Source organism: Triturus cristatus, chromosome 1_2 (assembly GCF_964204655.1).
Source record: "Triturus cristatus chromosome 1_2, aTriCri1.1, whole genome shotgun sequence".
Lineage (NCBI taxonomy): Eukaryota > Metazoa > Chordata > Amphibia > Caudata > Salamandridae > Triturus > Triturus cristatus.
In genome coordinates, this window is record NC_140580.1 from 986,162,229 (window position 1) to 986,184,182 (window position 21,954).

At 42.3% G+C, this 21,954-nt stretch overlaps 1 protein-coding gene across 5 annotated transcripts in view; it reads right to left on the minus strand.

Annotated features, from left to right (window-relative positions):
* TRAF2 (TNF receptor associated factor 2) overlaps nucleotides 1-21,954 on the minus strand; it is a 407,403-nt gene that overhangs the window by 366,900 nt on the left and 18,549 nt on the right. Inside the window, exon 1 of one of the 5 annotated variants that reach the window (XM_085610949.1) lies at nucleotides 14,510-14,607. The exons of the other annotated variants lie outside the window; for them this stretch is intronic. The gene's annotated coding sequence lies outside the window, so the exon portion shown is untranslated. Of the gene's footprint in view, nucleotides 1-14,509; nucleotides 14,608-21,954 lie in introns of those variants that run through there. 5 annotated transcript variants of the gene reach the window in all.

Consider the following 21,954-nt stretch of genomic DNA (forward strand, 5'->3'; position numbering starts at 1 on the left):
GGTACAGGATGACAAATTGATTGCCTCTTTAAAATAAATTTAGCATTGGACATTCACAGAGAAGATAGTTTAGAATAGTTTGGCTAAAATCATAAATGTCTACGCCAAGGTTATAAAACAAACCTAGTTAAAACCAATACTCAACAGAATACAACGTTGAAACCTCAGCTCGATTCAAAACATTTTCGAAAGGCAACTCACCAGCATTGTGCAGAGTAGTCCTGGAAATCCCCTTGCACCACGTCAAGTTCCACTTGCAAAGCTGTCCACGTGTATGAATAAAACTAGTACACGAGTCTACAAATAAAACCCCCTACATTTACGGACAGTGGGCGTGACATCTAAGCCACATCCTCAACAGGAAAGAGTTCACCAATGGCCAAAAGTCCTGCATTGCTACATTTTAGAAAGGCTAAAACCTATGACATTTATTGCACCACACATCAGTGCAAAGCGCAGCACAAAGTTAAATCTAAAACTGCCTGTAATAATGCTACCTTTTAGAACTTGGATATTGGCGTTTCACTTTTGGCTGGTTCTACCAGGTCTAAAGTGGAAAAATAGGAAAGGCAGGTATTGACCAGTCAGGAAAGCAAGATAAAATCTGCACAAAAAAGGTCACTACAGCGTAAAGAGACCTCTGTTTAACAATCAGATTATGTAGGTGAGCACAGTGCCATTTTCACAACCTATACATTTTCAACGGTCTTTTAATGTGTATGTGCAAGAGGGCCAATATACCTTTAACAATTTGCAACTTCATCAGTCTAATTTTGGGAATTTTTTTTTTATATTTTATTTTTATAATCAGCCTACCGGCCTGAGTGAGGTATATCGTTGGCTTAACAAAAACACAGAGGGGCCTGCAGTCGGCCCATTGCTTGCTATTGGTTGGCTTTACTGTGATTCTTCTCTGCTTGCTTTCTATTTGAAGTCTTTCCTTTTTCAGGCAGTCACTCGTGTTTGTTCTCTGCATGCTTTCTATTTGAAGTCTTTCCTTTTTCAGGCAGTCACTCGTGTTTGTCCCTCCCATGGAACATAAAGCTTTTTTTCCATCCCTCTGACTGGCTATAATGCTTCCTCAGCTCGCTTGTAAGGAACTACTTTTTTCTTTTGTGTATGCACTCCATGAGAGTGCAGGTATTTTCCATTTGTCTCTCGTGTACTTTTCTCCCCCCCACGTTGCCCTCTCTCGCCCATGTGCTGATCTCCCCCACCCGTAGTCATGTTGCCCTCTCTCTTCTGTGTGCTTCTCCCCGTGTGCACTATGTTGCTCTCTTTTGAAGATTTGTTTCTCCTTTTGCCAGTGCTCTCTCCCTCATGCTCCCCGTGCACATAATACGCTCCCCAACCCTGCGAACCTTTGGGAAGGACCTCAAGACCTGGCTTTTCGACTGACCCGACGCTAAGTCTAATCCGGAGCTCCCCCCCTCCCCTAGCGCCTTGAGACCCTGATTGATTTGATGGATGCTACTACCCCACCCGCCATATTGCTTCTCGCATCAACCCTTCCTCAACCCTCTCTCACAACCTATTCATCCATTTTTTTTAGGCTTCCCCTAAGACAACACATGCACTGGCTGTTGCAGGACATTTTGTTAGCTTACAGTGGGCTTAGCACTTTTGCTTTTTCTTTGATGGTTTGTGTGGGCTTTACTTCCCTGTCATGTCTCTCCACTGGAGTACCAACGCATTACTGTGTATTTACACTGCTCGCTTTGTTTTTGGTGCTACTGTTTACTTTTTAATTAAGCAGTCTGAGAGAGCTGTGTTTTCCAGCTGGCTGCATGTATACTACGTGCCCCCTACCCACCTCCGTGTTGCTCTGTGTCGTTGCCTGCTCTCTGCGCCCCCCCACCTCGGTGTTACTTTGTCTCACAGTGCTTCTGTGCCCCCCAGTCTCCATGTTGCTCTGTCTCGCCAAGTGTTTCTGTTCCAATTCTATGGCAGGACCAGAGGCTTCGGATTAGGCTAATCTTTCTTCCATTTATTAGCTACAGCAGCCTTACAAAGTACCACAGTCCATGAAACAAACTACATTTCCCATGAACACAGGGAAAATGGAAACAGAAAAAGTCTAACAGTGGCCGCCAATCCTGAGCGAGGACGTCCCATAACTTCCCCCGCGGACTCTCTATCCTCCTCTTTCTTCCCTGCTCCAGCAGCATCAAGATGGGTGACTTTGCTTTTCACCATTCTATTCTGGGTTAATTGTGTTTTATTGTGTATATTTTAAGGTTATTGCTTACTCGACTCATTGTGGACTTAAACTTTCCACTGTCGTTTACTATTGCGCATTAACAGAGCTTTTCCCTTGCAGGTTCGGCCGCGGGAGCACCATGCGCTCCTTCGAGGCCGGGGATGTTTTCCCTCAGGCTCTCGGCGCGGTGCAGTGTGGCCTCCCGCCACCAGGAGACCGCGCGCCCTTTCGCTCTGTGCACTAATCAGTGCGTTACCCCCACCGCACGCGGCAGCGAGTCGTCTAGTTCCGCCGGCACGATCAACACGGTTCAGACGGACTCGCTACAGACGCGGGGGAAGGTCTTCACATGCGTTTAACCGCATTTGGGCTAATTTAACATCATAGAGAGCTCCTGCCTAGAGCCTGAACACTTGCATCGCGGGTAGGACTGTGACTTTGAAAGGGACCGGCCCAGGTAGGTTTTGTCTATACCCTCAGAATATCGAGGGCGCTTTGGTCCCCGGCCTCTGCCTATTGCGAATTGCACGTTCTGTGCTTTATTGCTATTGGGGGTTTTCACCCTTATATTGAACCCCCTTTGATTTGAGTGCATATTTGTGTGTGGGTACCCCACAATGGAGTATGAAGATTATTATGAGGAAGGGGAGGAGGAGGAGGTCATGTACCTGCTGGTGGATGACCACTTTTGTCAGGTCATGGACTCCTCCATCCTCAAGGCGGTGTCACAAGTGGTTGCGCCATTGGAGAAGAAAATTAACCTTCAGCAGGGCACAATGCCAGCAACCCCTCGAGCAGAGGGAAGATCTGTCGGGGAACAATCCCCTACCTCCGGGCCAACCTTCCACTAGCGCGGTGGACCCCAAACGTAAGCGTCCTCACTACGCAGGGGTGGACACAGATGCTTTTGCTTGCCTCAAGAAGGCTTTCATGGAGACCAGGACTCCCGCACCACCCAGCAAACCGGAGAAAGTCCTGGGGGAACCCTCTGGTGTTCCAGACGATGGGGCTACAATGGACCCAGACGAGTCCCCCCAGACGTCCGACGGGGAGTCGGAGAGACCTTGGCGCCCATCCAAGCCTGCCCAGACTGCGCCTCCCGACCTAAGCTCATACATGCTGAATCCAGACGAGCTACTGTATCCATGCTCATCACAGTGGGTTCCTGCCCCTAAGGTGGCGGCCTACAGCCAGACTACGCAAACCCCTAGACCAGAAGTGAGGAGTTGCCTGCGTGCGGTGTGCCCGCTGCCTACCCTAGAGGGTAAAGTAGCAGTTACACCAGAAGTAGACCCTAAGATGTCCACCTTCTTAGCAAAATTCATCCGCGATCCCAAGAAGGGCATTGATCGTTCGCGGAGAGCCTGCCAAGATAAACTCGGACATAGCAGGACCCTTGGCGAAAATCCTCGATATGGCCAAAGACGCCAAGGCCTAGGACACCCTCTCTAGTTGGGCGCAGAGGGCCATGATCTTCTTAGGGAACGTCGCAGATCCCTTTCAGATAGAGTATGTCAACCAACCTACCCAGCCCCTTCGCCCCGGACCCATAACTTTCACTCGGGAGCAGAGGGAGTTTATAGACAGAGAGATCTCGGACTTATTGCAGAAAGGGGCGATTACCCCCTCCACTTTGCACCCCCGGGGGTTCCTCAGCAACATCATCTTGATGGAGAAACAGGATGGCGGCTACCGACCTGTAATAAACCTACGAGAGTTCAACAGGTGGCTTATCTACCGCCATTTCAAAATGGAGGGCATTCACCTCCTGAGAGACTTGCTGCAGGCGCAAGACTGGCTAGTCCGCCGGAACCTCTAGGACGCTTACCTTACGATCCCAGTTTTTGCCCCTCACAGACGTTTTCTGCAGTTCCAATGGGGTTCTCGGATTTTCGAGTTCGCCTCCTTCCCTTTCGGGCTATCTTCCGCTCCGTGGTGTTTCACCAAGGTGATGAAGCCCGTGGTGGAGCGCCTCAGATTGGAGGGCATCCGGCAGATAATTTAGCTGGACGACATTCTCACTATGAGTCAGTGTCCCCAACGTCTGCTGACGCAACTGCAGTAAACAGTGTCTCTCCTGGAGTCTCTGGGATTTGTCATCAACGGGACCAAGTCAGACCTGATCCCTTCCCAGAAGATGCAGTTTCTGGGCTTCATGATAGACTTGTTGCGGCTACCTTGTCCCTGCCCTCTCGGAAGTTATCCAAGATCAGGCACGAGCTGAAGCGTACGCTGACAAAGCCCACGATTTCCCTACGCCACCTAGCCAGAGTGGTGGGTCTTCTTTCGTCTTCGATTCAAGCTATATTTCTGGGCCCCCTGCACTACAAGGCCCTTCAGCGCCTCAAAGCCTATCACTTGCGCAAAGGCCTTACCTACTCTCAGGTCGTGCCTCTCACAGACGAGGCCAAGACAGAACTGAGATGGTGGATCGAACATATGGAGGCCTGGAATGGCTGGGCAATCTTCGGTTCACAACCAGACCTGGTAAAAGAATCGGATGCCAGTGGTTCTGGTTGGGGTGCTCGTTGCAGAGAAGTATCCACCGGCAGAAGATGGTTCTCTACCGAGCAGGCCCTCCACATCAATTGCCTGGACAAAGGACAAGATCCAGAGCTGTGCTCTGCTCAAGATGGACAATGTAGCAGCAGTGCGCTACATCAACCATCTCGGGGGGGGGGGGGGGGGTTGTGGGAAGACGATCCAAAGCATTGTCAAATTTGGCCCACGCTCTGTGGGAATATTGCCTTTCCAACCAGATATCCTTGTCATCCTTGAACATCAGACTGGTGCTCTCGTCACTGGAAGGACACCAGCTTATGGCAACAACACCCCAGTGTTTTCAGAGAAATCCAATCTCGATGGGGTCCTTTCTCGGTGGACCTCTTTGCCTCCCGTCTGGACACCCAGCTGGATCGTTACTTCAGTTGGTGCCCGGATCCAGAAGCATCGGCAGTGGATGCTTTCCTCCAGGATTCGAGCAAAGAGCGGGGTTACGCGTTTCCCCCCTTTGCACTGATCATGATGTTATCCACCCAGGTGAGGAGACAACAGGCGGACCTAGTAGTGATCACCCCAATATGGAGGTCGCAAGCCTGGTTTCCAGTTCTGATGGAACTTTCCTGGGATTTTCCAATCCCTCTACCCCCTCGGTCACGGTCTCCTCAAGGATCCTCAGGGGAATCCCACCATCTTCTGGTGACGGGCGGACTGCGATTGATGGCCTGGCGGGTTACAGGCAACGCTGGAAGGTCCCAGGCCTTTCGGAGAACGCTGCCGTTTCACTCTCCAAGTTCTGGGCCGAGAGCACTAATAAGAGATACCGGTCCGCATGGTCACGGTGGGGAAGTTGGTGTCTACGACAACAGGTGGATCCTATGGGGGCAGACATTGTCTACGTCCTTAACTTTTGAGCCTCGCTAGCTAAAGAGGGGCTGGCCTATAGGTCGATTAACACCTTTCGTTCCGCAATCTCGGTGGGCCATGTTCCATTGGATAATCGCCCGATTGGCGAACACCTGTTGACTTGTAAATTATGGAGAGGTATCCGGCTGTCTGTACCTCCAGAACCGCGTTACTCCGGGTTATGGGATGTGAACAGGGTTTTAAACCGGTTTCGGTCATGGCCGTCCAACAAGTATCTGTCAAGGAAGCAAATGTCAGCTAAGCTGTGTTTGATTTCGTGTCGCAGGATTTCGGATGTGAGGGCCCTAGATCTCATGGGACGGGTGTTTACCCCGGAAGGAGTTACTTTTCACTTTTCCAGACAAACTAAGTGTAACTCACGGTCTGTGTCCTATCCTGCTTTCCCTGACACCCCGAAATTGTGTGTGGTCAAAGCGCTCAAGGCCTATGAAGTGGTGACAATAGATATACGTCCACAGGGCGTTAAACAATTGTTCATTGCTCTTACTAAGCCACATGGGGCGGTTTCGTCCCCTACGATTGCGAGATGGGTTCGCTGGGTGATGCAGAAAGCAGGTATAGATATTTCCCGTTTTGGAGCTCATTCGGTGAGGGGGGCAATGGCATCCAAGGCTTTTTCGCTGGGAGCGAGACTAGAAGACATTTTGAGTGCCGCAGACTGGTCTTCGGCTTCCACCTTTAAGAGTTTTTACTTTAAACCAGTAGTGACTCTTGGATCTTTGGTGGTGGACAAGCTTTAAACTAGCCAAATCTAGAATGCAAAATTTCCTAGCTAACATACAGGAAAGTTTCAATTCTATTAAGGAGTCAGAGGCGAGGATTAGCCCACCCGTTTTTTCATCCGGACCCACCCAGAACTTCTGCGTACGGATGGTGAGTAACATGTTTCACAGTAATGATTCTTGTCAAAGATCCACTGGATTATGCCATGGTGGTTTACTTGTTTTTGGACAGGTCATGTTGATTAAGACTGTTGCATAGAGTTCTAGACTCTCGGTCTTACCTACATTTTTTCTTGCCTTAGGATCGGATGCAGGCAAGCAGAAGTGACCAAAGACTGCCTTGACAGGGTCGACCGAAGAAAGAGGAGAATAGAGCGTCCGCGGGGGAAGTTATGGGACGTCCTCGCTCAGGATTGGCGGCCTCTGTTGGACTTTTTCTGTTTCCATTTTCCCTGTGTTTATGGGAAATGTAGTTTGTTTCATGGACTGTGGTACTTTTGTAAGACTGCTGGAGCTAATAAATGGAAGAAAGAGTAGCCTAATCCTCGCCCCCGAGTCCTTAATAGAATTGAAACTTTCCTGCACGTTAGCTAGGACATTTTGCATTCCACCCTGTCACTGTCTTACTGTGTCTAGCCGTATGCTTCTATGCTCCCTCCCCTCAAGCCCCCACCTGGTTTCCATGTTCCTCTGTCTCGCCGTGTACTTATCTGTGTTTTTCAACCAGTGTGTTGCTTCTCACCCGTCACCATGTTACTTTGTCTCACCGTATGCTTCTGTACTCAACCTTGTTGATTTGTTCTCCGTGTGCTTCTTTGCCCCTCCTGTGTTGCTGCTTCAGTCCCCATGTTGCTTCCCCCAATAACGTCCCCAATGTGTTTCTTCCCTCTGGGTCCCATTTTTTTGTTTCACTTTTGTTTCTTTCTAGCTACAAAATGACACAGCGGTATTGGTAGTTTATTTATTCTTTTGTCATGCTGCACAACATTAAATATGCTGTGCAGCATGTCAAACACCCCTTGGCAAAGCGTACAGGCCCCAAAGGCGAGACCTGTCTTGTCAATGCTTGTTTTAAAAAATAAAATGCTAGCATTACATTTTTCAAAAGCGCTCTCAAGCTACTTTATTTAAATTCACCAATCCATCTTGGTAAATAAAACAAATCCTTTGTCTTTTTGTAAGCGTGCACATGTGCGCTGAAATCATGATTAAGCCCACACCGCTGAAATCATGATTAAGCCAACAAAATGGTACAGCGGCCGTATCATCGACTCTTTATAAAAAAAATGTTTTTTAGCCTCGCTGTACAGCATGGCTAAAAAAAATTGGCAAAGCCAATATGTCTCAAAGGCATGACCTATTGGTATTCCCAATGCTGGTTATCCTTCTGTTTCTGGACCTATCTTTCATTCTGTCTGTGGGTTTGTGGGTCGATCTCTTTCCCTGGGAATCGATATTAAAATCTTTGTCTTTCTGCGGGTCTCCCCTTTACTTTTGTTGTGGCGTTCTCATTTACTCTGATAATCTCTTGACCTCTCCTTCTATGGGGCTATATTTTAATCTCTGAGAGTCTCGTTATCCTTCAAACACTGATGGGCCTTTTTATCCCAGGGAGTAACTTTTACTTTTTATCCTTCTACACGTCTTTCACTGTTTCTCCTTCAGCGAGTCGCTCAAGTCCATTTTCTTTCTGTAAATCTTTTTTACCATTTTAGTCGGAAAGGCTTTGTCCTTTCTATTTTTGTGAGCCTTCTTTTCATAAGTTTCCCTTTCTGTAAACATTTTACCCATTACATATGAATAGGCCTTTACGCCCTTTCCCAGTGTTGGTTTCAGCATCCACTTCCTTGTGTCTCTTCTGCACTCTGTTTTTTCAAGTCCTATAACCCTTCCTTTTCTGCGAGTCTCCTTTTAATCTTTTCTGCAATTATCCCATTCATGCTTTTCTCCTTGTTTAAGTCTACGGTCTGCTTGCTGTTTTAGTGGGTCTCTTAACATTTCTCTACATGGATCTCTTTTTCTTTCCTTTTATCTGGAGACTTTATTCACCTTTTCGCCCACTGGGCTTTCTCAGCCTTTCCTCTAATCTCAACATTTTTCTATCAAAATGTATCTAGCCGTTGTGCCCTTTTTTAGGATCTTCCTTCTGCCTCTCTCTGGATTGCATTTTGTCACATTGTGGCAACCACACCTCGCCTTGATCTGTGCCTCTCCATGTTCCTCTCACTGTTTTCTCTCTATTTATATATCAACCTTTATCCGTCTTACCTGGCAAAAACTTCCACCCCTTCACATATAATCCTCCCAAGCTCTCATCAATGACCTTTCTCCGCCTGACTCCTTGACGCTTTTATCATTCACATATGCCCCTTAGACTCACCTCACCTCCATCACTCATTTCTTTTTCTCCAAAATTCTCTTAACAATCTGTTTTCTTTTGTGGGTGAAGAGGGCTCACAGCCCACAAGACGTGAAGACCACACTAGGAGTGGTGCAAGAAGGAGCTGGTGTGGTACTGTTCATCTCTCTTCCTTGGCAGTGATATGAGAGAACCAAAATGATGAGGCAGTTTCCAATGGCAGTAGCCAAGGCTGTTTTTCCCGTTTCAAGCTGATGCTCTGGTACAGCAAAAAGGTCATGACCAAACCAGACCAGGGGCCTTGTCTAACACTTACAGTAAGTGCTTAATGAAGCTATTAAATAAACAGTCAAATGTGTAAAGGGAGGCAGTGCTGACAGGTACCGCAAAGCAAAAGAAAATGCCTGCCATCAGCTTGAGTTAAATTCTGTACTCTTCTTGAGCATGGAAAAGTGCTAATACCGAACACGTCTGAAAACACAAAGGTGCCAGTATTGAGAATCAAACATTACAAGCTCGTTTAAGGTACTTAATCAAGCTGTTCCACCAACTGGTTACTAAAATTGAAAGTCTTAATTTCGTGATTCACAGTTCCATGGAAAGAAATCCTTGATAAGCATCAATGCTGACTGTGCAAAATACGATTATCATCTGATTTGGGCAGAAAAGAGAACACATTCAAAATGAGATCAAGCGAACTGCCCAAATCATACAATGTATACAATTAGTCCTTGATGGAAGCAGGATCATTACTCCCAACTAATAAAAAGTTATAATGATAGTGTTTTCCAAAACAATTATACCTGTTGGGCAACATGGTGAATGTGGCAAGACTCCGTGTGAACTAGAACCACCCTCTTAAACCACCAAAGGGAAAAACTCCCCTGATCATGATGCACACGATCAGCTTAAAAAAAAAATCACCTGGATAACCAAATCCCTTCTGAGGGATGTAGAATAAAATGTAAATTTTCAGTAAACAAATCAGTGGTCGATTTTTGCTCAAACAGTTAGAAAAGAGGACACCTAGATGTTTTGCAACTAACACTACAGCCTTATCAATAATAAACTTTATGTTACGCTCTCTGGATATTACCCTGGGACTTGGCAAAAACGGGGAGGGCTGAAATTAATAATTTTCTACAGACTTTTTAAAATTAAAACATCAAAGTGGGTGGATTAAATGAACTAGTAATCGGGAAGATCTACAATCTGCATTACATATCTCCATTACATAGCTCAAACAGGGAATTAACAATCTATTTAATAATCCTGGAGTATTAGATTTACGGCAAGGCCTAACATACTAAAAAATAAAAAACTTTTCATGATTAATTTCACAGAAGGCTAACTGTATGCGCAATGTTACTTTTCCTGAAAAGTCCGTTTACAGCCCAAAATGTTTAAATTTTTTTGGCAAGATCTATTAAACAAAAAATCCAGCCTTCGGACTGGATCAGCATTTCAAGACTTTCACAGTCCTCTTCTTGTTGATTATTTAAACTCTTGATAGCCACATCCTTTGTGCTGTATCAAAACCATAGTTCCCTCTCAAATTATAACACAATCCCTAAAGTGGAGGATATACAACTCAGCATCTAGAGCTAAACTTATGACATCAAAAATGTCATCCCAAAAAGTAGTCACTTTCTTCAATTCAATAACAGGCATTTCTTTATTTCTGCAATGGCCTGGCTCGCCCAACAAATACTGGAAACACACAATTTCAAAAGATCCATACGTGCTGGTCTCTACAAGACTCTCTCTCACATTCTGGTGCAGTCATAGGTTAAAACCTCGTTTCCAGTTCGAACTACGACACAATCTACTTTTACAATAAACTCTTGAATTAATTTGATTCTCCCTTTGTTTGCTTCTATCAGTCACTTAGTGTATTAAGTCCAACAACTGATGCCTCTTGAAAGTAGAGGGTGGCTTATAGCACAAAGGAGTATATAGCACAAGACAATAATTAGAATTACTCATCCTTAATCTTTAAGAAATGCACAACTAATTCAGGTGAGACCTGAGACACTACAGGACATCACCACTCTCTCCTGAGCAACGGAGCTCCTTTTAAAATGATAAGTCTTTGAAAGTTCATGTATCTACTGTGAAATACCACTTATGGCGGACATGATGAGTTTTGTTTTCAGAGTCTTAAGGCTGAAAAACATACCTTGCTGTAGGACGACTATTCCCTAGACTTTTCCTAGTACACACACTGAAGAGGTCTACGATAGTAAAATAACTCTACCATGTCTGTCATTATTGGACATCACAATTTTTGGTGGTGAATGCCTGACCTTCTCACTGCATGGGAAGCCCTCTATTTGGATGGAAAGACATACGATTGGGTTCTACAGCTACCTGATGACCATGCATGAAGTGGGTGGTTATAAGTCCCACGTGACCACACATCATCAGAAGTGACAGCACGGCAAGTTGCAAGTAGTATATGTAAGACTTCCTTGGAAACAGGTCCTTACAAAGCGTACTCCTTTGTGGGTAAATGTGACCCTTAAAGAAAGTCACATCTGACAGGCTTGGAGTGAGGCCTGGAGCCAACACAGATTGAAATATTTTAAACAAAGTGCACATAGTTCTACTGACACCAAGATGTTGTAGTCATTATTATTCAGCACTCTTTAACCACGTGTGTCCACTGATGTGTCATTCCAGGACTGCTACACACTTGGAAGTGGGGTATTTTCAGAATCATTACGTAAGAAAGCTGCTTCTTTATTTTATAAGACAATGGTTAATAATAAACACCTGGCATATTTTAGACATACTTAAAGCAAAGTGTAAATGAACTCATAGAATATAGATGTTAACAAATGGGAAGAGGCCCTGCAATATTCCAGGGTGGTAGCAACATGGCTCGGGTAAAAACGAGTTCAGATTAACTCCTTAAATACAGAGGACGAGACCATCACACGCTCCACATTACCTTTGTAGTGCAGAGAAGGTGAAAGCCTTGTTCCCCGTGAGGTCGGAAGGGAAAGTCCTAGTGTCTTTGCCAGAGGCTTCTCTCACGGAGGGTGGGAGGGTTAATGAAGAGACATTTCTGTGTTGTCAATCGTCCCCTTCAGAAACTGATCAATGTCGTCAGCATGGGGTGGGCATACTCTTCTCTTTTCCCTAGATTGCCCAATTTAAAACATGCAACTTCAGCTATTACTACTTCTCCAGAGTACTTTAAATTCATTTAGCTGTGGTGAACAGAACTTCTTCTCCCTCAACCTCTACATTATACGGGTGGACCATTTCAAAAGACCAACAACATTAACATATTCACTACTTTGCATGTGGATTTTTCTTCATGAACTTACAGGGCTTAGATTATGGACATCACTTCACTACGTTACAAGAACGCTTACTTCTCGGTTTTAGGACTTGATCCCTACATATTGGTCCTAATGTTATTTTCATATAGAAACTTGTAATACAATTTTGCTTATCAAATTTTTGTTTTTTCAACAGCACTAGTATTATTATGTTACCATTATATTACTAATATAAAATTAAAGTCTCTACTTAACCTACGGTTTACCATTCAAACTAATTGTATGTATCTTGTCATAGTGTCTTATGTGTGTCTATGTAAGTTACCACAGGACTGAAAAAAGTCCACTGGACGAAACAAGCCGTTTGCTGTTGGAGTTTGCAATTACTTTGACCCATGAATAGCAACCAGCAACTTAATAGATGTTGTTCAAAAATGTATTATGCCCATTGTCTAACCTAAGAAAATTTGAAAATATATGGAATTGCGTTAAAATGCACACCAAGAGTGTGCAGGGAATATCTTAATTTGTAACACTGGAAAGGTAGATTCTCAAAAAACAGGTTGAAATACTCATTTACCACCATCTCATTTGTCTCGTGCAAGTGTTTAAAATGCTAAATTAGTTCTTCATGTACACATTTATAATTTACATTTCACAATGGTCATTTATAATAAAATATAGCGAGGCCAACTTTTTGAATTATTTAGCCAGAAGGCTTTCATCTTGGTCATCTCACATCCAAAAATAATTGCCCTCTTATAAGAAACATCTTCTCAAATATTGAACAGATAATTAAAATTGTCCTTACTTTACCTATGGTGAGATGAGTCTCGCGTCTCATACCGAAATGAGCAGTTTTCTTTCTACTTACTAATTTTTTCAAGTTTTGTACATTATTGAAATATCTTATTCTTATATGTTGAAAGCTAAAAGTAGCTTTAAACTTTTCCCAAACTATCATTTTCTTATTTCCTCACTAGAGGAATTAAATAGGCAGCTGTTCCATGAGATACCAGTCTCTAACATGGCAATCAACATTTGCAAGACTTCACAATATCTCTAGTGCTGAATTCTACAACAGTTTCCAATAACGTCTTAGCTATTAAAATATTTCTTAAGATTGTTCCATGCACAGAGGAACACGTGTATAATCACTCCAAAGTGTGGCATAAGTCACAACTCAAACTAATTGTGCATCAGTATAATCATTTTAGCTCTTTGTCTAATTTCTCCAAGGCTGTTATGTGAAAGAGGAGTGGGCCAAGCTGTCATACTACACCAAGTTGAAGTCTCCCCTATTACCATGGCTTTCCCATGAAACAGCATTTCTTTGAGTGAGTGAATGAAGGAGCATATGAACTGAGCAGCAACATCGGAGTATTTTCCACCAATGCTTCCACAATAACACGTTTGCCTCGTTATCTTTCAAGATGCTCACAAGTGGACACTCAAAATCCTAAAAAAATAAGAGATACACATATGGCCTAATATATATGTCTTTTTGTAATCAATTCAAGCAATTAGCAAAATCACAGGCTTTGCAACTGTAAGGCACTAAAACGGATTACAGGAAAACTACAGTGCAGACTTATTATGAGCTACGTTTTAGATGCAAAATGCATTCTTATTTTCTGGTTCTATCAGTTTCTGGGAGTCTAGGGCAATGAAGACTTTTTAAAGGTAATTGTGAGAGGGTCTCACCATATAATCAGGGTGAACGTACCCTGACCGATACCGGTCCAACCACCTCCTCCCGCTACAGGGGAATCTGGAAACAAATCAATGGCGTACGGCAAAACGGGGGGATAACCCCACCCCCGTATTGTGTATCCACACAGGGAGAAAGGTACTGGTCTGACGCGGCGGAAGAAAGCGGGGCTGACCCTGGAAGGATCGACGAATGGCAAGTGAAAAGGGACTGCATCAGCGAGAAAGAGAGCGCGAGTTGGACAGACAGAGGAGACGTGGGAGAAGCAGAGCAAGAGGAAGAGTCGGGAAACAGAACCAGAGACGGAGGCGTCGAACCCGAAGAGGACGACGAGCGGTGGGAAGAGGACGACGAGCGGTGGAGTGAGGAGTGGTGGTATCCACAGGAGGATACTGGAGAGCGGCCGCAACTCAGGAAAGCTGCGGCGGAGCCGGTGAGTGGCGACGGGAAGGGTGAACAGGGAGGAGGGACTGAGGGAGAAGGAAGGGAAAACAGGCACTTGGTATAACGCGTGCATGAGATATTGCCCTACGCTGAGCACCTTTCTGGCTCTGGGACACAATATAGAGATCCCGATCTCAGGGATACACATGCCCACTAACTTTCTTTAGAGAAAAGGAGACCGGCTGATTAAGTAAAGTCGGGTTTCTATACCTCACACTAGGCAACCTGTGAAGAAGCATTCCAGGCCCTATTATCTTGTCTTTGTTCTCGTTAGTCTAGTTTATCGTTTATCTTTCCACCCCCCCCCCCCCCTCCCTTGTCTTCACAATTCCTTTCTTTTGGATTATCAGCACCCACCGGGTGTGGTGAAGGGTGCGCGTCTTCTTGAGCCTCACCACATACAGTTACTGATTGCTCCCTCTTTTTCCTCTCAACTTGAGCCTCCGCAGGAAACCACCGAAGACGGGAAGAGAAGGAAGAGACAGAGAACACCACATCAGAAGAATCCGAAGTAGACCCCTTGAGGAATACAGAAGCCGCAACAACCTTTTGTCTGAACTTTCCCAATCACTAAAAATAAAAAGAAACCGTCAAAATTAAGAGAGATATACAGCCTCCGCGTTGGTTTATCCGGCCTGCGCTTCCACAATACGTTTAGGGTAATGTTATTTTTTCAGGCAGATGTTTTGTAATTATATATATATATATATATTACAGTAAGATTTACAGCTCGTAGCAGTAAGAAAGGACACTGGTCATAGAAATGTTTATGTACCTCGGAAAAAGGTAAAGTGAAAGACTTCGGTAAAAAACCAGGGTAGGCTGCTAAACGCATACAACAATTCTCTGATGATTAATACAAAAAATACTAACACAATCAGGTTCATTGCTTAAAGTTCACATATTAATAATCGGCCAAAAGATAATCAATATGCATCGGACTGTATTCCCAGCAGTAGCACTTTAGGTTCAAAAGAGACGCAGGAACATACTCTCCTTAGGAATGCACTGGGTAGAACCGCTCAGTTGAGGAGACTTGTCTAGTGAGGACATGCTACTGAAGTGGCCTTGATTTGCTAAGAAACTGCAGCCACTCATCAGGAGTCACGCAAACTGATACAGGACTACTGTGAGAAGAACTACATAAGCAAAATATTTACTGAGACTATGACAATTTTACCAAAGGAGAGAATTCCAAAGAATGAAAACAATTTTACGGTGGGAGGAGAAACGCAGTGAAAAGCAAAGGTTCTTTTAATATGCAAAGGAGAACATTACACTCAAACAATTAGGTACCCAGGCCACTGAATGAATGAGGAGGCCCGTATAGTGCAGCTCTGAATTGGCTCAAGGCATTCTTATTGAGAGAGCATATAGGCTCCAAGGGGTTTCAGGCACTGTGGCGCTCTTCTTGTACTACACAAACAACAAAGAAAACACTGCACAAAACTCATGTCCCAGTAAATAGCCTACCATGTACTTCACCAATGGATGACTCGGCTGAGGGTGCTGCCTGAGGAACTACACCCTGCTAAATACGAGTCCAGGCAGTGATCAGTATTCTTCGAGTCACACAAGCAAATCCTGAATGTTTGTTTCCATATGGCTTGCTCCCCTGGACATAGCCTGTCTCCTTGCCACAAAATGTGCATGAGGAAGAGGTACCGGAGGGCACATGAGAGCCTAATAGTGCTGTCTGACACGATCCTACAAGGTGCATGCTCAAAGCTTAGGTAAAAGCAGGGGGCATACGCTGCATATAGCCCTGAGCATCTGCCACTGGCTGGGAACATTTAAGCACCACCAGCAACTCTGGTGGAAATCATATAGAGGTAGGAGTGGAAAGTAAAAGTGACTAATTTCCCAAAGTGATGAGTGCTGGACTGAGGGCTGCCTCGTGAGCATGAGCCCTACATCATCCCACTCTACACATACAGTGGCAATAAATAGTAATCTGAGCAAGTAAAACGGGAGGAGGAAGGGTCTGGCGCTCCCAGAATACAGGTGCAGTAGTCATTCCCTCTTTGCCAGCTCCCAACTACACAGATTCTGCCACCAGCCCAATGCAACTCAAAACACGCCACATACCCTGTATGTACCTCAATGAACCCCAATCTAGGCCTAGGTAGCTACACAACCTTTTACCTACATTTGTCTTACCTTGCTCTGCATAACGGTTCTAGCACTGACCCTTTACCCTGTTATGTGCTGAACCAGCCTCATTTATTATGCATGAGGATTCTTAGAAAAGTCACTGCACATGATGTACGTAACAGAATTAACATACTCTGTATAAAAGTCACGTTCATCTTCACCCTAGGGCGAAAGAACTACTTTGCATAGTTGCAAGTATTGATTTAGGCTCATGTACATAATTGTACTCACAACATATTTGTGTAAGGAACCCGGAGACTATCTTTATGGTGTAAAAGAACCATACCAGCACTAGATAGACAGAGAAGAAGCCTCCACGCTGACACTAGAGGCCTCGGCCTGCAGAAGCTACAACTCGCAGCGGTCTGACATCCCATGCGTTGTTAACATTTTGAACATTAACAGAACCAGAAAGACGGGGGAAAGTGGAGAGCGTACATTACACCACAGACTCCTGCAGTACTGCCAAAATCAAACCTAAAGTCTGAGGGGCTTCCTCTCACTTGAGATGGCGAGTTCATCATAAGGTTGATGTACTGGGCATCTTGAATGACAAGATTGCCCTGATAAACTAACACCTTTAGACGGCAAAAAAATGATCACTCTAGATAATGTGAGGTCTCGTCACATCATGATGTTTCTGACAGCTATCTTTCGCACCGTGCTATTCTACTGAATCATGCGGTATTCAAATGGATAATGTTGCTAGTCAACCAAGTTGAAATGCTCTTTTTACTGAAACATCAGCAGCAATTTCTCTCTTTTCATTCACTTTATGTTATTAACTTAGACATCCATTGCAGTTCAACACTTTAAAGTGCATGAACTAAAATGTAAATTTTTATCAAGTGCAGTTGCACACGTATGAGTCAAATGTTAGCAGAGCGACAGATCAACATGTGAGTGGACCCTCAGCTACTCTCTCAGCAGTACTTCCTACTTTTTCGATTGATCCCATCAGGTCTGGCAACAGATCTACGAATGTGTTTTTTCTGGCCTACACTGGATCACAGATGAGATTTAGAAAGTTGGTTGAGTGTGGAGGACGTTAGTTTTGGTGATTAACATTCTCTTCTATTAAATAGTTATGGTACAAATATAAATACTACTACTTTTTCAAAATATTTTCTGACTCCGGTTTGAGTTGAGTAATTATTCAATAGCTACTGGTGGAGACTAACATTTCCACTACTGAGCAAACAATCTAGATTTTCTCTTTGATAACCTAAAAGGCAAAGTTTGTGTATTTTAATTCACACTGTTACATTTTTGATCCTTGAAGTCTAATGTATCCAGTCAGTTAAGAAATAACTTTTTTCTAATGTTCATAAATCTCAGTGCTGTACCAATTAGCTTTATGAGTCTACATTTTTGCACTGTTTTTACACCCAGCAATTAAACCCCTCAGTAGTTCAGGTCATGCCATTTCATTTAGCCTACACATATCTGAGAAAGTCATTACATTCCAGACGACAGATGAATACCAATGATGTATAAAGTTGAGAGAACAAAAAAAATAATTCAATAAAATATTTGTTTCAAATAAGATTTGATAAATTCATCTTTTGGATTAAATTGCAAACAATTAAAGCAACCCCATGTGGAATCTGTATTTCCCCTACCACAAATCATAATTAGAGTTTAACAGCTGAAAAAAGAAAAACAAATCTAGAGAAACACATTACTTTCAAAAGAAATTGTTTATCATTTTCATTACAAAAAATGATAGGAGTAAAATTTGATCTTCAAATATAGACCTGTTAAATAACTATGATACAAAAAACAATTTTAAAGGTGCAAGTAGTTGAGGTTTTTGACTTACAAATTATTTAAATATTAAAAATGAAAGTAATAAAACTAGACTGGATTCGAAGTCAAATTGGTGATGTGGTTTGTTCGGTATAGCATTAAGTACTAACAAAGAATCTCCATTAATTGAATGTTTTTAATCACTGTACTTGCCAAATTGAAACTCCCAAGGCTTTGACGGAGATACAATTTTGTTAGATTCATAACAGACAGAAACAATTGGATTTGGAGATAGTCCAGTGGGATTGTTTAAAACCATTTCTGACACAGTTTGAATTTGTTAATTTTTAATCACTTTGTTTAAATAAAAAAAAAATATATGGTTCCTAAACATGGAACAAAAAGTAAACATTTGAAGGTAAACCAGTAATCATGTAATTAATTTAGGATGCAAGACCTAGGTTGTTCTGACTGCTCATTTGGCAGGGATGGGCCAGTCAAGGATAACTATTTATTAGCTGTGTTTTTCAGATAATACTACATTGTTATGCACTTTGCTAATAACTTCAACCCACTTTAAACATCACTGTGGTCATTTCAGCTTTAGATGCTAGAAAAGCTTCTGAATGTGTCGTGGAATTTATTATTTTGTATCTCACTTATGTTTACTTATGGTATTAAGTTTCTTAACATTGGTAAATTATAATACGGTGCTCCTTGCAATTCCATGTTTATTAATGAGATGGTATGTTTCCTTTTAAATTATCTTAGTCAGGATTGTCCAATTTCACATTTAACAAGATTGTTTGCTTTGGAAAATTTGTTGCACGATTTCAGTGTTAATATAGATTTTTTACAGGATACAAATTAATAACACCAATAACACTGTCAACTTATGCTGATATTGTTCTGTTATTTGTGTCCAATTACGTATTCTCCAATTATTTTACACTGGATACAATCTCTAACTAATGTAAAATATCTGATTAACTATTAAATAAACAAAAACCAGAATTCTTCACTTTCAGCATTTTTATTTTTAGGTCTCACTCCAAACAGCTTTAGCTATCCGAGATATCCCCTTTTACCATTACATATAAGAATAGTACAAAGAGAAGGGTCTTTTGGCCAGGCCGTTTTAACCATTGGCTTTCTTGTGTTTTTCATGATTTGCTGATGCTTAGGATGGTGTGTCCAACAAGGCAATAGCATTTTAAAGATGGTTACATTGTCTCACTTGTTTTCCTATTGGTGATGGTGCTCAAGTAGTCATTTTGTTAGAAAAAGAAGCATGATGTGTAGCTTGCAATTTAGAGACAATGAGTGTTCATATTTGCATTAACACTGACATAATGACAGTTTGATTGCTGATTTATGTTTTTTTCCTTAGGACAAGCACTCTGTGTGTATGTATGGCAGACTAAGGCTATTCACCATTGCAAGTTGATTTGTTTACTTTGCTATGATGAAACCATGTTGTTTCATGTACAGCTTTTCGTCCACAAAGTATAGGTGTGCACACAGACAAGGTTTCTTACAGTTGTACCGACTTCACCTGCTCATGGCCAAAACTATGCAATATATTGCTGTTTATGTCTTTTAAGTTCATCACTTGCAACTCAAACTTCATTTTCTGGCTTCCTTTTATAACACTTGTTTTGAGGTATAGATTACTCTATAGTCTGCCCAACAAAGGGGCCTTACTTCCTTTTTCCATATTGTTGTAGTCAAAAATGTTGCTTTATTGTGGTATTTTCTTTCTATGACAGTTGGAAGCCAAACACAGTACCCCAACTATTACCAAATCCCTCCCTCAAAAAAGTCAAACTCTTCAGCTTTTCTATTGCATATTTAAGAAATGTTATACCAATTGTCTTTGCCAGGGCACATTCCTATATGTTAGATAAGGATGGACTAAGATAGATTAACCCTTCTATTACTTTACCATTTACTTAAACAATTTCTATGGCACTCCTGCACCAAGTGTTAGACAGCTTCACATCATACAAGACACAGAATATAATGACGTAGAGAGTCAGACACACATAAGTAAAAGAATACCGGAGGTTATCTTGTATATATGTCAGTAGAGAGTATTTCAGAAATAGCCTGAAAGGGCTAGTACTCAGAAAATGTCTGAAGGACAATAGAGAAGGTACTGCCATATGGTCAACAGAATATAAAGGTGGTTGAATCTTCTGTGAAAGATTAATGAAGTACTTGATAAGGTCTAAATACTACAATGCTAAATATTAAACACTTAGGTATTTAATTTAGTAAAGATATTTCAAGGACCATCTCTTTAAACTGATCATACTACAGCACTTAATAAAGATATCTATTCAAATGGTCCCTCATTTATTTAAATTGGCTGGGCAGAGCTGATGATTTTAAACTGATTATCTCCATAAAAATCATATGTTACTGTGTTACCTGTTCTCTCCCTATTCGTTTTGAAAATATGACTCTTTGATGGCACACCTTATCTGGCAAAATATGAAACCAGGTAATAATTACTTCAAACAATCTTCTAAATTCAATAGTGGATATCGGTTAACCTTGTAAGGCTTCATTCACACACAAAAACATTTAAAAAATCTAACTTCAATGAAGTAATGAGACTGTGTGCTAACCCTTATTCCAATAGAATTTAAAATTCAGTCGCAGAGTCGCAGCTGACCATGCCGTCCAAATTCTGCACATTCATCTAAAAACTGCACTAGGAAATTTCAGATGTTTACATTTGTAATTTGCAGTAGCATTTTCATTTTACTTATTTAATACCTGATACTTTAAAAACAATGGTTTGAACAGTTTTACGATATTTTCATCAAACAAAACATGGGGAAAATCAAAACTAGTCACAGAACATTGCCATTGTAGTCAATCTGCAGATACCTTTTCAAATATTTTTACTTGACCTAAATGAATCACCATCATTTTTGTCTAAACTGACAACTTCAAGTCTAATACATGCTTATTAACCTGTAGCAACTGTAAAAACACAGAATCCAGGCAGTTTGTAAAACCTTTCGTAGCCCCACACAGTTAACAAGTTCATAAAGTTACAATTAGTATTTAGTTAGCAGCTGTTCCAAAGTTTCTAATCTCTCTACTCTACAGCTACTTTGCTGCTATTGAGGCCAGTTTACACCCAGGGACACACCTTCGGAGGAGAAAATGTTACATAGGGACATTCTTAACTGAATGTTAACAGAAGCAGGCCCAGCTCAATACATACCCCAGAGAACAGTGTAAAGGGCAGAAGATGCTAGGTGTACAGTTTCCTTTACCTCAAATACTGCCACTCTACGAAGCATTCCTTGTTTTGAACCCCATTCCACACAAACCCCCACCCTCAGTAGTTCGGAAATGTAAATGCTCTGTCGGACCAATTTTGCTAGGAATGAATGGCTCCCGTAAAGGTAGTGAAATCTTCTCAGGCCTATTGAGCTCCTTGTTACCTTTTCTACAATGGAACTAAGATTTACCCAGGAGCATTACAATGATAAATTGATGCCTGAATAATCAAACTGTACAACCAACAAAAATACCTATTCTCCATGTAACGTCAGATTTGGTTTCAATTAAATCCAAATACCCTTGTTTTCTGGGAGTTTAAAACTAAATTGTTTGTTACCACATACAACCACATAATAAGGCAAATATCTATTTTTTAATGACGAAATCATCAGCATACTACAGCCTGTGTATCTACCTGGTCCTCAACTTTGGTGGGTGAGCTCCAGTGCAATTTCAGGCATTGAGAAATATCTGCTACAAACAGATTAAAGAGTGTTACTGGCAGGGGACAACCTTGTATTATTCACTTTTCACTCTTAAACTTTCCAGATGTGTGTGAAGGTTTAGTTAAAGTGTCAGTGGGGTAAGGCATGCCC